This window comes from Triturus cristatus, chromosome 3_1 (assembly GCF_964204655.1).
Source record: "Triturus cristatus chromosome 3_1, aTriCri1.1, whole genome shotgun sequence".
Classification (NCBI taxonomy): Eukaryota; Metazoa; Chordata; class Amphibia; order Caudata; family Salamandridae; genus Triturus; species Triturus cristatus.
Window position 1 is genome coordinate 1025663417 of NC_140583.1, and position 16680 is coordinate 1025680096.

Here is a 16680-nt window from a genome sequence, read left to right on the forward strand (position 1 = left end):
AACACCAACTCAGTCTGTAGTGACTGATTACGTTTATATTATATTCCATATTACCAAATTGCAACGGATATTGGCCGGCACCTGCAGTGGTAGGAGTACAATGTGGTCATTATTAAACAACAAGGAAACATTAACTGTCACCACACCTGAGTCACTTGTACTTTGTCGATAAACTAGTATAGTTCTACTTCATGGCATGCACAATTCTTCGTAGTCAGCCAGCATCCAATGCAATGCATGCCACCATCATTCACAATAATCACTCATTACCTGTCTTGGTGTTCTCTTTGGCTGTCTGATCTGATGCCTGCCTAGCCTTCTGCCAGTCAGTGATGAGTTTCTTTCGGATTGGAAACAAAATGGAATATAGGTGGAGTCACGTTTCACTTCTTATGGAGGGACTGTTAGAGGCAACATGTATTGTACTATTCTCCATCTCCATCCAATGTCTGACTTGCTTGAAATGTACTTAGGGAGAGTAAGGAACATGGAGCAGGACCCTGAGGAGTGGAGTGGACAGTTATGCACAGACGTGCAACTCCAATAGGGAAATAAAAAAAGGAGACTGTTGATGGCTTTGTTGTGAATGTAGATTTTGAACCAGAAAAACAGATACACACAGTCACACACAAATAAAGGAAGGGAGAACAATTTGAAAGCCTAGTTGTCAGGGAAGAGGAGCTCGTCCTCAAACTCTGGTGGTTCGGACAGCAGTACGTCTAACAATCCACTACTTATGTCATCAAAGTCACTCTCCTCTTCCTCCTGTGATTCACGTATTTTGTACTCTGGTGGTATAAAGTGTTGATTCATTTTGATCATGGTTAACCTCTCAACACTTTTGGGCGAGAGACTGGTCCTTTTGACAGTAACAATGGCACCAGCAGCACTGAAAACACGCTCTGAAGAGACACTTGCAACAGGGCAAGCCACATACTTTATCGCCAGCCTGCTGAGCACTGGCCATTGGCTTCTTTTCCCATACCAATACACCAATGGGCTTTGCTCCATGTAGACCTCTGTTGTGTCATCTAGATAGGCCTGAACCATCCGCTCAATGTTCAGGGGTGCTCCGATTTCCTGGGCCTCTTTTGCCTTTGCATCAGTCATTGATGTGCAATACCCTTTCCGTAGAAACCAATCACCTGCCATTTTTGTACATGTGCCTGATGATCCTGTTGGTGCTGTTGATGTTATTGCTGCTGGCAGTGTTGACTGCTGGGAGGCAAACGCACTGCTCTTGGCTTCTGAAGTAGAACTTCGTTCTGGGTGCCCTGCAGTACTTTTTCTGCCCTGGAGGGGCGGGCCTTTAATGAAGATCCTTTCGTTTTCTAACTCAGTGGCTTCCTCAGCTATCAAAGTTTTGTACTGGGCAACATTCACTTCTGAAAAAGGAATGACTTCATTACTGCGCAGCAATAATTTGTAACGTGGATCCAAAATTGAGGCAGTAATGTAATGTGGATCTGACAGAATGTTATTTTGAATCCTTGTATTGTGAGATAAGCGAGCGGATAAGGTGTCTGCCAAAGAATGTGCGTCTACTTTGTCATCCACATCTGCGTACATTTCTGCCACCTCCTTCAGCTGTTGCTCTAGCATGTACAACAATGGGATAGCTTGGCCCATAGTACAGTCCTCCCGGCTCACTTCACGGGTGAAGACCTCAAAAGGAAGTAGCATCTCTGTCAGGCTTTTGACAAGGTCCCATTGGGCCATCTCAACTCTCATGCCTTTCACTGTAGGATCCCCTGACCTTTTCATGACATAAGCATTAAGTGGTATGTACTGCTCAAACAGACGCTCAAGCATGTAATACGTTGAGTTCCAACGTGTTGGCACCTCTTGGATGAGTGCTTTGACTGGCATTTTATGCTCACGTTGAATCACCCTCAGCTCCTTCCGGGCTTTAAAAGAATGGTTGAAATGTGTGCATATTCTTCTGCAGGTGGTCAGTAAGCTGCTGACTTTGCTTTCATTTTTCAGAAAGTCTTGCACAACAATGTTAATGCAGTGTGCCAAACATGGCACCCTGAAATACCCACCATCTTTCATGGCCCGAACTACATTACTGCCATTGTCCGTGGCAACAAAACCAATGGTAAGACCTCTTGGTCGCAGCCACTCAAACACCTTGCTGTTAAACTCATCCAAAATGTTAGCAGCAGTATGAGATTTCTCCATTGCAAACATGGCTACAGTTGCATGTTTGCGAGTGTCTTTAAAAATCTCAGCGGTGTCAACAACGCCGTCAGATATCTTATCTTTAACACCCGAAAAAGAGACCCAGTGTGCAGTGATGCACATGTAATCAGTGGCTTGGCAACTGGTCCACATGTCTGTTGTCAGGTGTATACTCTGAACAGCACTCTGTTTTAAGGCTTTTCCAAGCAATTCCAGCACGTCGTGATGTAGTGCTGGAACAGCAACTCTTGCAAAATAGTAGCGGCTGGGAACTTTCCATTTTGGGCAGATGGTGGTCACAAACTCAAGAAAACCCACCCCTTCAACAAAAGAAAAAGGGAGAAGGTCCAGTGCTAACATTTTTGCCAGCTTAGCATTGTACAAACGTGCTATTGGGTGATTGCGTTCGTACTGCCCCTCCGGCCTACTAAACATGCTAAGAATGGTAGGCTGCATGGTATTCCTTCCTGTGGTCGACTTCGCACTTTTTGGCCCAGCTGAACTCCTTGGTGTCTCAGGCTGGCTCTTACTCTTGTGCCAATGAGATGTGGCTGAGGATGTGGGCGTTACCACTGCAGTGCTGGGGACAGGGCTACTTTGTCTACCACTAGCACAGAGAATGTCTCCCTCTTCTTCCTGTTCCACCGTGAGCGGACTTTCTACTCGTTTATGCCCAACAGCAATGGTTCCAGTTTTGATGAGCCTAAGGTGCTCCTCCCACTGGATTGCGTGGTGTTTTTTCAGATGGGTCATTTGGCCTCCGGTACCATAGTTTGTACCAAGCTTTCCACGGCTAACAGAGGAATGACAAACGGAGCATACAGCAATGTTCTCCTCCTTTGGGCTAACCGTAAAGTAGTCCCACACTGGGGAGCTTAACTTTTGTCTCCTGCTGGAGGTGCCACTCCCACTTCCAATGCCAGATGAACTGGAGGGTGTGTGTTGAATTTGACTCTGTGCAGGACCACTACCTACTTCTGCTGAGGTGGTGCTTGTTGTGCTGGATGTAGGACGCTGCCGGCCCTTTGCTAATGTAAATATGGAAGCTGGAGGTCGTGTTGGTGTTACCTGTGTTGGAGGTATGCGTGCTACATCCCTCGCATCCATTTTGGATAATGTAAAAATGTTGCTCTCCATCTCCTCAGGCCCGGGAGTGATGTTTGTGATGACTGGCTCATCATCATCATCATCATCAACCTGCTCTTCTACATCAACATCCATAAGTGTAAGGCTTTCTGGAACCTTCCTTTTGCCATGCCTGCTCTTGTGATGTGTTTCCCTCTCAGACTCAGTTTGTGGCTTCCAAGTGACATCTAGATCATCAGAAGGGGGGCTTGGTGAAGAACTTGATGTACTAACCCTCCTTTTCCTTGCTGGGGATTTAAAAGCCAATGCAACTTCTAAAGGAGTGGCTTCCTCTTCTTCCTCTGCATGAGGCTCAATTTCCTGAACTGCCCCTACTTCAGGAGGAACAGCTACTATTGCGGGCGGTAGCTGCGGCTGTTGACCACTTATCTGCTGTGTTGATGATGTTCCCTCCTGCGTGGATTGTGTACTACTTTGAGATAGCGATAAGTTTAGTTCAGGCTCAGCATCACTGCTTTCTACCATAAGGCTGGCTACCTCTTCCACACTCATCTGCTTGGGCATGGGTTGGTGGGTTGGGCCCACTGATGTGGAGGTGCTGCCCCCAGCTTGCCCCCCCGACACCGCTGCTGCAGGCCTCATTTTTGGTGAACCAAAAAAGGTTTTGGGAGGCACACCAGACTTAAGTGACACTTCCTTCTTCTTCTGTTCCTTCTTCTCCATGGCAACTTTCTTGGTACCGGAGGACCTGCTACCTGCTTTCTTTGGGGGCATCTTCAACAGATGTCAAAACAGCACTCAGTTGCACAAGTTGCAGAGATGCCTGGTCAGGTCACTGACACGTCACGTTGTGTACACTACAGCAGCAGGACGTCGGTCTGGCACCACAACAGTGGATGATGATGACACACCTCTGTCTTTTGTGCACCTAAAAGCAAAAAGCCAGAAGAACATCAGTCAAAAGATCCATAATATAATATATAATTTATTAGTGTCTCGTGGGTGGTCATCACAATTATTAAATTTCATGCAGTCAGTGAACAACATCAACAGTATAGCCAGCCATTAAGAGACTGACAAGGCCAGGGATCCTTTTGTATTTGTACTGTGTAGTGTACACTTAGGAAGAAGAATAGCAAGGGAAAAAAACCCGCCATGATGATTGCTGAGTTGTACCCCTGGGCCTACTGTACGACTAGGCCACAAGTTTGGACGCCTATGGCAAAGGCACAATGCATGCCTTCCTAAAATGGCCGCCACACACATGCTCAGCCCCCCCACCACAATAACACACAAAAAGTGATTGGAAAGGACAGGAAGAGGAAGTTGTAGTGTCTGTGGAACTTAATCCCTCTCATAAAAATGTTTTCCAGACAAATAACAGCTTCTCCCTGCTCCAAACCTACAGCTCAATGACAGCCTGAGGAGTTTTTTGTGCAGAAATGCACAAAAAAGCGTTTTCGAGAAGGGTCTATGTTGCTCGCGAGATATTGTTTGCCAGATTGCAAAAGCTGCGTGTTCGGGATCGCGAACTGTACAAAAAGGCTTTCTCGCGTGCGCGAACACGCATATTGCGAGCGCAAAAATGACGAAAACTGTAAGTCCGCGTTGTCGCGCTGTGCAGAGTTACCGAAAGTTCGCGAGCTGAATCCCTTGCCTTACATGCAGGCCAAAATAGCCCAATTTGTTTAGCACACACCCAAAAAATGCTATTGCACCCCAAACACACCTTTTGCAACAAAATCCAAAGCCATCCATGGAGTAAAGGAAAATCACCAGACAACACCAACTGTACATGTAAAATCACGCACCACAGCTTGGAGGCTGACTACCTCTGGGCCTAGTGGAAGACTACTAGGCCACAAGCTTGGAACCGGATGGCAAAAGCAAGCACACTGCTTGGATGGCTTCACAAAATGGCCGCCACACACCCACAACAACCACAAGAAATGGGAGACAGTCAATGGACGCCTATGGCAAAGGCACAATGCATGCCTTCCTAAAATGGCCGCCACACACATGCTCAGCCCCCCCACCACAATAACACACAAAAAGTGATTGGAAAGGACAGGAAGAGGAAGTTGTAGTGTCTGTGGAACTTAATCCCTCTTATAAAAATGTTTTCCAGACAAATAACAGCTTCTCCCTGCTCCAAACCTACAGCTCAATGACAGCCTGAGGAGTTTTTTGTGCAGAAATGCACAAAAAAGCGTTTTCGAGAAGGGTCTATGTTGCTCGCGAGATATTGTTTGCCAGATTGCAAAAGCTGCGTGTTCGGGATCGCGAACTGTACAAAAAGGCTTTCTCGCGTGCGCGAACACGCATATTGCGAGCGCAAAAATGACGAAAATTGTAAGTCCGCGTTGTCGCGCTGTGCAGAGTTACCGAAAGTTCGCGAGCTGAATCCCTTGCCTTACATGCAGGCCAAAATAGCCCAATTTGTTTAGCACACACCCAAAAAATGCTATTGCACCCCAAACACACCTTTTGCAACAAAATCCAAAGCCATCCATGGAGTAAAGGAAAATCACCAGACAATACCAACTGTACATGTAAAATCACGCACCACAGCTTGGAGGCTGACTACCTCTGGGCCTAGTGGAAGACTACTAGGCCACAAGCACACACATCCAACAAAGGTAAATCACACACACACACCAACAGTGAAATACACCACAGCCACGTTTAGCATTTCAATCCTATGCCATCCATGCCCTACATGATGTAGAAATTCTACAGACACCACAAAACATGGACCCATGGGTACCCTACTGGCTGAAATTGCAGAGAAAAACAACTAGGCCCATATTGAAAGTAGTACAGGCCACCCACCACAACAATAATTTTTAAAAACAATAAAAATCCCAGAAAAATGTAGGTACAAACAAGCCCCAATGAAACAAACAACACACCAATTCTCCAACTTACTTGTCGTAAATTAAATCTCAAATCAAAAATTCCTCAAATAAATCCAAAAAAATGGTATGATGCAGCAGACAGACACAAAAAGTGATCCTTCCAGCTCCAAATCCAAATGAAAGTGAACAACACATGCACAAAGCACGTGGGAGGAGCCTGCTGGACAGGAACAGGAAGTTGTAGTGTCAGGGGCACTTCCTTCCTCTTGAAAAAAAAGTGTTAAAAAAATTAAAGGACTCTTTCTTACACAAAGACTACAGCAAGATCACAATCTGAGGAGTTTTCTGAGCAAAATGATCATTTTAGAGAAGGTTTTATGAAGCTCGCGAGATATTCTTTGCCAGATTGCAGTTTTTCCATGTTCGGGATCGCGATCTTACCAAAACAGCCGCCGGAAGTCAGTTCGCGCGCACCAATGACGTGTTCGGGGTCGCACACTCTCGCGGGCTTGGGCAGCCATAGTACAAATCTCGTGGCGCTCGCAAACAGACAGAAAAGCAAGTTGGCGATCGCAGAATCAAGGTAAGACATTACCGCGCGCGCGAGAATGAATATTGAGCGCGCGAGGAAGCAAATTTACTACGCTACGCGCTAGATTGCGTAGCAATCTGCAACTTCGCGCTCTGCGCGAAGCGCGAAGTTACCAAAACTTCGCAAGCTCCGCGAACGGAGCGTAGTTCAACGCCCAGGCTTAAATTTTTAGCAAAAGCAGTTATTTCAAAATATGTTGCACACATATTCTCTCACTCATACATCTAAATCTCCACCTAAATGCAGCATGTTCTGACATTGTTTTCTAGCAAATTTGTTGGTCAAAGTTCTGTGATAACAAAACCAGACTACAGTTGGTACAGCACCAGTCCTGTTCAATAAGTTGATATTATATTTTTAAACACAGTTTTATTGATTTTTCAAAACAAAGTATGCTGGTATTTACAGAGCACAGTTACGGTGTGTGACAGGTCAAATATAGGCATCCCCCAGAAGGTCCTCATACGTGGTAACAGTAGGTTGCAGATAAATTATAGTTTCATGACCATTGTTTATGGGGCGGCATTTCCCTATGATTACTGGCCGGGCTTCCACCAGTCTCGGTTGGGGTTCATCTGGTTTAGTGGGCCATCCAACCAGTCTATCTACACGCAACATATTATACTCCATAAAAACATTGTGTTTGGTTCTGTTCCTCAAGGATACGCCATGGTCCCTAGATCTTTTCTATCATATTTTTGTTGATGAAATAATAGTTGAATTTATTGTTGAAGTATGCTGTACTGGTTGGAGTCTGTCCATAATGATGGCCAAATTTCTGTGAGCGACTTGAATGTAGCTTTGCGATGAGACGTGAATCATACAGTATCTAGTCTGCATTGTTCCCTGCAAAGTATAGTATTGGACTGTAGGTATTATAGTTTCAGTGAGTTTGTGGGCACTTGATCTTGTTGTGCCCTGAAGAGGCCTTAAACATAGGCCGAAACACATCAACAACTTTGTCTGGGACCATGAGAACATATTTTCAAGGAAATGAAGACTAACAAGACTGGAGAATATTGTGTGGCAACCTTTGGGATTTCATGAACCTTCAAGACTGATTGGCATGCTACCTGTAGGTGGAACCACATGTTAAAATTGGGAAGTCAATCGATCAATCAATCAATCAAATTTGTAGAGCGCACTACATACCCGCAAGGGATCCAAGGCACTGAGGGAGGGGAGAAGGGGGGTGCTGTTGCTACAGGTCGAACAGCCAGGTCTTGAGTTGTCTCCTGAAGGTTAGAAGGTCTTTGGTTTGTCAAGTCAAGTCAAGTCAAAGGCTTTATTTCGATAAAAACATATCATAAAAGCTTCACAGTTAAAAAGAATTTGATTTCATTTAACCTTAAAATCCAATTTTTACAATAAAAAAAAGAAGCACATCATAAATAGGTGTTAAGAACATATTAAACAATTTCTTTAAGCCTTTTGCTTCTAATGCACCATGCCCATGGTAAAAATTTTGAAAGGGCACAAGCATACAGAGGGCGAGAGTCTGACATTAAAATGCGTAGCGCCTCAGTGTGGTGCCTAGTTCCTAAGGAACGACACAATTGCTTAAGCCATCTTCTTCTTGGGTGTACATACTCCTGGCATTCAAATAAAAAATGCGCCACAGACTCTTATCTAGATATGCAAGAAGGGCAAAATTCTGTGGTCTGGGCTGGGGGTTTCCACCGAGATGTAAAAGCATGACGTGGAAGAGTCCCGGTCCTAAACTTAAAATAAAGGGTCCTGTCAAAAGGTCTCTCTATGATATCAAGATATAATTCCCGGATCGGCAAGTCCTTGAATTTCAGAAAGTCCTCTGTGAGTCTGCCCAATGTGCAGTTAGTATTCCGTTGGGTCGCAATCCAGTTCAAGTATAAAGTCTTAAGTGTTGCTTTCGGAGGGGAAGACCTATTTTCCCATGCTGTACTTGATTGCACAGGAGGGCTTTCATGTCTCTCAACCATTTTATCCTATGCCACCCGGGAAGTGACATAACTTCGGAGAGGCCTTTAGCATATTTAGCTAGCTCCGGGACTTGCCACAACCGAGCCCATAACAGTAGGGGGTGAAATCTCGCCAGATTACCAATGGGACGACAACCTAAATCAAGCATCAATGGAGTCATAGGGGTACCTTGGGGAAGTGACATAATGGCCCTACAGAACTTCCTCTCAGATCTTGACAGCTCACTAGTATTGCATGAGCCCCACAGCTCAGCCTCATAAAGAGCGGAGCTGACTCCCCTTGCTGCATAGATTTCGATAACAGGGGCTATAGGTCTGATTGCGCTGCTCCTTCAAAAGAGCCCCTGTTACCCTCTTGTGACCTAGCAACATATTACATAAGTGAGTAGCCCACTGCATATTATGCGATAAGCGGATCCCTAGGTAATCAAACACATCCACCCTCCCCAAAGGTACGGCATTCAACCTCGGAGGGCGCACAGGTTTTTTAGGGGGGTTCATCACAAGATATTTTGTTTTATCAGTGTTGATTACCAGGCCCCGTTCTACGCAAAAAAGCTAGAAGTTGTTTAGTAATTTTTGGAGGCCCATTGGGGCTTTGGAGAGTAAGAGTGTATCATCCGCGAAGAGGAGGGTAGGGATACGTTCCCCCGCCAGGGATGGTTCGTCTGAAGGATCTTTCAGCAGATGCTCGACCACACCGTTGATGTATAAAGAAAAGAGGGTGGGAGCTAGAACACATCCCTGGCGAACCCCTCTCTCTACCGGGATTCTGCTAGTTTTCTCTCCGTCCCTGCCCCATCTAATCTGGGCAAAGGTGTTTTCATGCATCCTTACAATTAACAATAGTATGTAGTGGGGTACCCCCATGTCAGCGAGAACTCTCCAAAGAGTCTCCCTGGGTACTAGGTCAAAGGCAGTCTTTAAATCGATAAATGCGACATAGAGACTGCCTTTGCCCAGGACCACCACCTTCCAGTATACTAGCAACAATCTAAACGCTTGTTCAATTGTGCCAGTGCCTACTCTGAAGCCTGCCTGGTAGTCGGAAAGGATGTTGTTTTCACCGATCCATTGTAGTAATCTAACCAACAGCACCTTCCCGACCACCTTTTGAGTTATGTCCAGCAGGCTTATAGGTCTATAGTTGGATGGGTCGTCCCTAGCCCCCTTTTTAAAAATAGGGACAACCTCCGCCCCTTTCCAAGATGCAGAAATAGGTGCACCCCTACTGACAGCATTGAGCAGGCAATAGATGAATTTACCCCATTTCGGAATATCTGAGCGTAGCAGATCCCCAGGGATGCCATCTGGACCGGCTGCTTTTTGAGGCCTGATGGTACTAATTGCATACTCCACTTCTTTAATAGAAAAAACGGGATCTGCCAAATCTGCCTCCCAATCTTTAAGGTGCGTGATAGTACATAAAGTGCCAGTTGCATGGTCTACTCTCTTTATTGGAAGGTCGGGATTTACTAGAGCCACCTCCCAGGCCTGTTCATCATTAGAAGTAGCTGTAGCAATATCACCAGTTTGGCGAGTATACAATTTGGAAAAGTGTTTGACCCACGCTTGACTGGTGATATTACATGTTATAAGGTCGCTATCAGGTCTACTTTTGGCTCTAATTGTATCCCAGAAGCGCCTTGAATCTTTCCCAGAGCGTGCCTCTTTTAAGGTACAACAATACTCTTGTTCCCACTCCTTTCTTGCATTTGCCAGGGTTTCCTTATAATTTTTCCTAGCTCTCTGTATCGCTACTTGAGATTTACTTTTGATGGCCCTAATCAATTGGTTTGTCATAGGATGAGGGGGAGGGTGTTCCAGGGTGTGGCGGCGCGGTGGGAGAAGGATCTGACTCCGGCTGTGGTTCTACGGAGGCGTGGGACGGAGGCCAGGGAGAGGTCTGCGGAGCAGAGTTTCCTGTTGGGTACGTAGAAGGAGAGTCGACTGTTGAGGTAGGCTGGGACGGTCTTGTGGAGTGCCTTGTGTGAGTGGATCAGGAGCTTGAAGGAGATTCTTTTGTCGACAGGGAGCCAGTGCAGGTTCCTGAGGTGGGGGGTGATGTGGTCGCGGCGCGGGACGTCGAGGATCAGGCGTGCAGTGGCATTCTGGATTCTTTGCAGTCTGTTGATGAGCTTGGTCGGGGCGCCGGCGTAGAGGGCGTTTCCGTAGTCGAGTCTGCTGCTGACTAGGGCCTGAGTGACTGTTTTCCTTGTGTCTGTCGGGATCCATCTGTAGATCTTGCGGAGCATCCGGAGGGTGTTGAAGCAGGTGGAGGAGACTGCGTTGACTTGTTTGGTCATGGTGAGTTTCGAGGCGAGGATGACTCCTAGGTTGCGTGCATGGTTGGTGGGTGCGGGGGGTGTCCCCAGTGACGCGGGCCACCAGGAGTTGCCCCATGCTGAGGGGTTGGGCCCGAGGATGGGGATCTCCATCTTGTCTGTGTTCAATGTAAGATGGCAGTCCTCCATCCATTCCGCGGCGGCCTTCATTCCCTGGTGGAGGTTGGATTTGGCGGTGAGAGGGTCCTTGGCGAGGGAGAGGATCAGTTGCGTGTCGTCGGCGTAGGAGATTATGTTGAGGTCATGATGTCGGGCGATGCGTGCGAGGGGCACCATGTAGACGTTGAACAGCGTCGGGCTGAGGGAGGAACCCTGCGGGGCGGGAAGTGGACTCCTTTTCTAAGAGAACAAATGACCAAAAAGGAGAAAGTGCCATTGGACTGTTTTTTTTATTATAGATCTGTGGCCAATCATTTTTCTAGAAAACACTCTTGGAACATGCGGCATTTAGAGTATGTGTGCAACACATTGTAAAATAACTGATTTTGCCAAATATGGCAGCCTGTCCTATAAAATGAAATTATCATAGACAAAATAATATTTGAATTTATCCCTGCGGAGAGCCATTACTGTAATAATGTTTGATGCCCAGGTTCCGGATTACAAAGGCTTCACGTTTGTGAGTTCTAGCCTTTTACATGCACAGCAGGATGTTACCAGAAAAACTATCTGATATATTCCCACAATGGGTGTGTGCTTGTTTAACAAAGCATCATGTAACTGACTAGTAGGATATTAAATTATCAGTGACTATTTGGTGTAGGGATCAACTCCTGTTAGACCTGGCCCATTTGACAGGTTTACCCCCAGACATTTTGTTTTTTGCCTCCTATTTTTCTGACACTGGTTTCATTGGCTATAGGATTCTGGGCATTTTACCACTGCTGATCAGTGCAAATGTGCAAATGCTCTCTGTATAAATTGTGATCTGATTGGTTATCTATGAATGGTATATTTGATTTCCTGGTAAGTCCCTAGTAAAGTGCACACTGTGTTCCTGGGCCTGTAAATAAAATGCGAGTAGTGGGCTTACAGCACTGGTTGTGCCACCCACAGGAGTAGCCCTCTAAATGTATCTCACACCTGCCATTGTAGAATCTGTGCGCGCAGTTGTAAACTGTCATGTTGCCTTGGCAAGTGCACCCACTTGCCAGGCCCAACCCTTCCCCTTCCTTGGTAGGCCCAAGGTACCCCCATGGGCAGGGTGCAGTGTATGTGAAAGGTACTGGTGTGTGTGACATGTACTGATAGTGTCCTGATAGTGAAATGCTGTGTATTTCGTTTTTCACTATTGAAAGGCGATCTGTCCCATAGGCTAAAATGGTAGTTGCTTTGTAACATTTTACAAGTATAGCTTTCCATAGGGACAAGATAAAAAATAGTGTTTAGGCTCTCTGAACTCAGAATGTATTAATGCACCATTTGATAAATGTGTTTTTTAACTTTTGTGTTTGAAAATGCCACTTTTAGAAATTGGGCATTTTCTTACTTTACCATCCTGTGTGCCTCTGGCTATTTGTGTAATCAGCGTCCGGTGTTTGGGTTGGGGGTGTGCATTCACTCTAGACAGTTACGGGGGGGGTTGAGGTGTGCCCCACCTTGCCTCGGTGACTCATCGCTGGGCTGAATAGACCTGGTCTGCATTTCGAGTGGTGGGAGGAGTTTTACTTGCTCCTGTTCACATACCTGTCTCCACCCCTGTGGTCATGCTGGGCAGGGAGGGCGGGACTGGTTTGGACTGGGTTCAGAGACCCTTCTCACAAAGAGAAAAATTACAAAATGGAGTATACGTATTGGACCTAAAACCCCAGGACTTTAAATTACTTCTAGGAACAAGAGGACCCTGCCAAGAAGAAGAGCGGAGGGACTGTGTGAGGAGCACTGCCTTTTCTGAGTGTGGGGGGTTGGCCTGAAGTTGCTGCTTCTGTCTGTGGTGGAGGAAAAGGTCTGACTCTTTCTTCACTGCTGTGGTAACCTGCTTCGGAAGAAACCTCAAAGGGCCTGTATGTGCAGGCCTCCTTTTCTGGTAAATTCCGGGAGATCAAAGTTTCTATGTGCTTCATTCTACAAGAGCTCTGTGTGCTTTACTCTCCCAGAGCTCCTTGTGCATTTTACTTTGACTTAAACTTCCTGTGCTTACAAGAAGTTCTTGGGATGGAAGAATTCCTTGGGCTTTGTTTCTTTCCGAAAGAGCCTCTGTCCATCACCTGGAAAGTCCCTCTGGGGCTCCCTGGATTGCTACTCCCCATGGGCACTGCATGCCGCACCACCGTGGGCCTTGGTTTGAAGCTGAGCCTATCCGCTGCAGCACAAGAAATCAGAAGAAGGTGAGTGCAACCGCTCACCAGCGAAGTGAGTGCCGCAGGAGTGCAAGGCATTGCTTGGCAACCAGGCAGGCACCGCTGACGCAGGATCAGAGGCCGGAAGGAGGGTCTGACACACTGCACACCTTCCAATTGTCAAAATGCAATATGAAGATATTTCAAATTTGACGGAATCAAGAGTGGATACATTCGCCTTCGCAGAGGAAGCCACCTCAAAGATATATGCTTTGATACATGATGAAACCACTCCACTGACCAGTTCCAGAAACAAAGAGAGTAATATAAGACAGCTTCTGTATTTAACCAAGAGAGAGAGATCAATCAAAGACTACACGCCAGCACACTTATAAAATACCATTGTGCTCAAAGAATTCCAAGAGGGTTAAGAATTCCTTTGAAACCTCTATTGTGCAAGAACTGCCCAAGGTTTGTTGAAAAGTGGTACGCCATCCTCAACAAATGCTCGCTAGACCTCATTTTACTGATAATTGAAGAACTCTCCAAAATATTGGAGGACTTCTCAAAGGACATTGCACAAATAAAAATTGAATTAACTTCCATGATGAACAATGAAGACTTCACAAAAATGCTGGAGGACATAAACGTCCAATTAGACAAATATACACAAGAAATCAATGAGAGAAAAATACAGAAATACAAACGCGATACTATTGATTACAATCTCAGAGAGGTATACTCTTGGGCCGAGGTACACACTGTAGGGACAAAACCGTCCCTACAGTCAGAACACCGAGACAGAAATCTCTTCCTCAGACAGTGAAATAAGACCCAGAACCTTACGAGTAACAATTGTACAACCTTCCAGTACCGCCGGTGCTGATGCACCACAAACATCTGCGGTCCCTTTTTTAGAGGATGGCACAAGAGACAGGGACGACCAAGGAGGAGTCAAAGAAAAGAAAAATCAGGGAGTGCAGAAGCGAAGAACTTCCCGGGAACTAGCAGAAAGGGCAGGGGGAAGAAGGTGTGAACTCTAATAACCTGGTGATTAACAGCTCTAAGTATGAACTTAGTCCTATTGAGACACGCACACTACAGAAAGGCATGTCCTTTGTTCCAACCTTCCACACCAACAGTCTTGAGTTGGAGATAAGTTTATTCAAATTGATGCGCAACCTGTGTTTGAGAAACTTCTTTGAGAACATTGTTGAGCACACGTCACTGGAAGATGAATATCTATTGAGGGGTCTGAAAACCAAGAGTACCTTTCTGGCTCCTATCAGCGACAAGAGTTTAGACACTTTTGAAAACTTGGTAAAACACAAGTTATCCACCTTCAATTTTCGGAAGAAATCCAAACACCATAACTTAACCATTATGGAAATGGACATTTTAAAACAACTAGCAAAGAATACTTCTATCACTTGCCAGAGTGCAGATAAAGGTGGGGCTCTTGTTATTATGGACAACAACTTTTACAGACAACAAGTCTTAGCCCATGTGATGGATACCAACACTTATGCCACACTTGAAGAAATCCACCGAACAATTTGTGGACACTCTCAAACGTATTTTGCAAAGAGCAGTAGACAATGGAACAACCACCGAAAAAGTCAGAAGGTTTTTAACCCAAAGCAACCCCAAGTCACCTACAATGTATATGCTACCAAAGGTGCATAAAAATCTCCGTCAGCCACCCTTCAGAGCAATTGTTTCCACCAGAGGAAGCATTCACGAACCAGTTGGCAAATATTTGGACAGATATTTGCAACCCTTCATATTAAAAACCAGAACCTATATCAGGGATACCACTGATTTCATCTCCAAAGTCAACCACATCCAAATCGAATCTGAGGAAGAATTATGGCTCTGCACAGTGGATGTCAAATCATTGTACACGTCTATACCCCATGACTCAGGCATAGAACCTATTGAGAATGTTTTGCTTCACTCTGACCTGGACCCCGATCTACAAACATTCCTAATGGAGCTGGTACACTTTTCATTATATCAGTCCTATTTCAAGTTGGAAGAACAATGTTTTTTACAACTTTTGGGCACTTCAATGGGCAATTGTGCCGCTCCATTGTATGCAAATATCTTCATGCATAGGTTTGAAGAAGAACACATTCTCAGGACCAAGGTTTGGTAGAAACATGCACTAGTATTCTTACGCTACATAAATGACATTTTCATTCTATGGAGATGACCGCACACCATACTCATCTTCGCACTCAATGCCTTGAATAACATCATTGAGAGAATACAATTTACTTTTGAAGTACATCATGAAACAATGACTTTTCTGGATGTTGAAGTTCAACGTATTGCTGATAAACTCGAGACTAACATTTACCGCAAGTCCACTGACAAAAACAACATGTTGCACTATGGGAGTTTTCATCAGAAATCATTGAAGAATAATTTACCTTATTCGTAACTTCTACGTGTTAAACGCATTGTATCCAGGCCTGAAACCTGTTCCCAACAAATTGACACTATGCTTAAGAGATTTTCTGACCGTGGGTACCCTTCCGAATTATTAGATCAAGCCAAATTGTTATTGTGATTGGTTATCCATTATTGGCATATTTTGTCTTATTAGTAGGTCCCTAGTAAAGTGCACTGAGTGTGCCAGGGCAGGTAATTCAAATGCTACTAGTGGGCTTGCAGCATGGATTGTGCCACCCACATGAGCAGCCCTAAAAAGATGTCTCAGGCCTGCCACTGCAGTGACTGCACGTAGTTTGTTAACTACCATGTTGACCTGGCCAGTGTACCCACTTGCCAGGCTTTACCCCTCCCTTTTCTTACACCTAGGACACCCCTATAGTCGGCCCAAGGTACTCCCCTGGGCAGGGTGCAGTGTATGTTAAAGGTAGAACATGTACTAGTGTGTGTAACGTCCTGATAGTGAAATACTGCCAATTTCGTTTTTCACTATTGAAAGGCTATCTTGCCCATAGGACAGTATGGGAAATGCTGTGTAACATTTTACCAGCATATATATTCCCATAGGAGTGAGATTGAAACTTGTAGTTTGGTATCCCTGAACTCAGAATTTAATAACACATCTTTTAGGAAGGATGGTTTTTAAATTCTGTGTCTGAAAAAAGCACTTTTAGAAAGTGGCTATTTTCTTGTTCAACCATCTGTGTGCCTCTGCCTGTTTGTGGATTGACGGTCTGGTTTGAGAGTGGCAGGGGCTGGGGTGGCTCCAGGAGTCTGGGTGAGTCAGCACTAGGCTGAAAACGCCGATCTGCATTTGGAGTGGTGGGAGGAGTAGCACCTGGGGCCTGAATTAGGCTTTGCCTGCCTTCCACAATGCTGGCTCCACCCCCTAAGGTGTGTCTGATAGCCCAGGCACACACT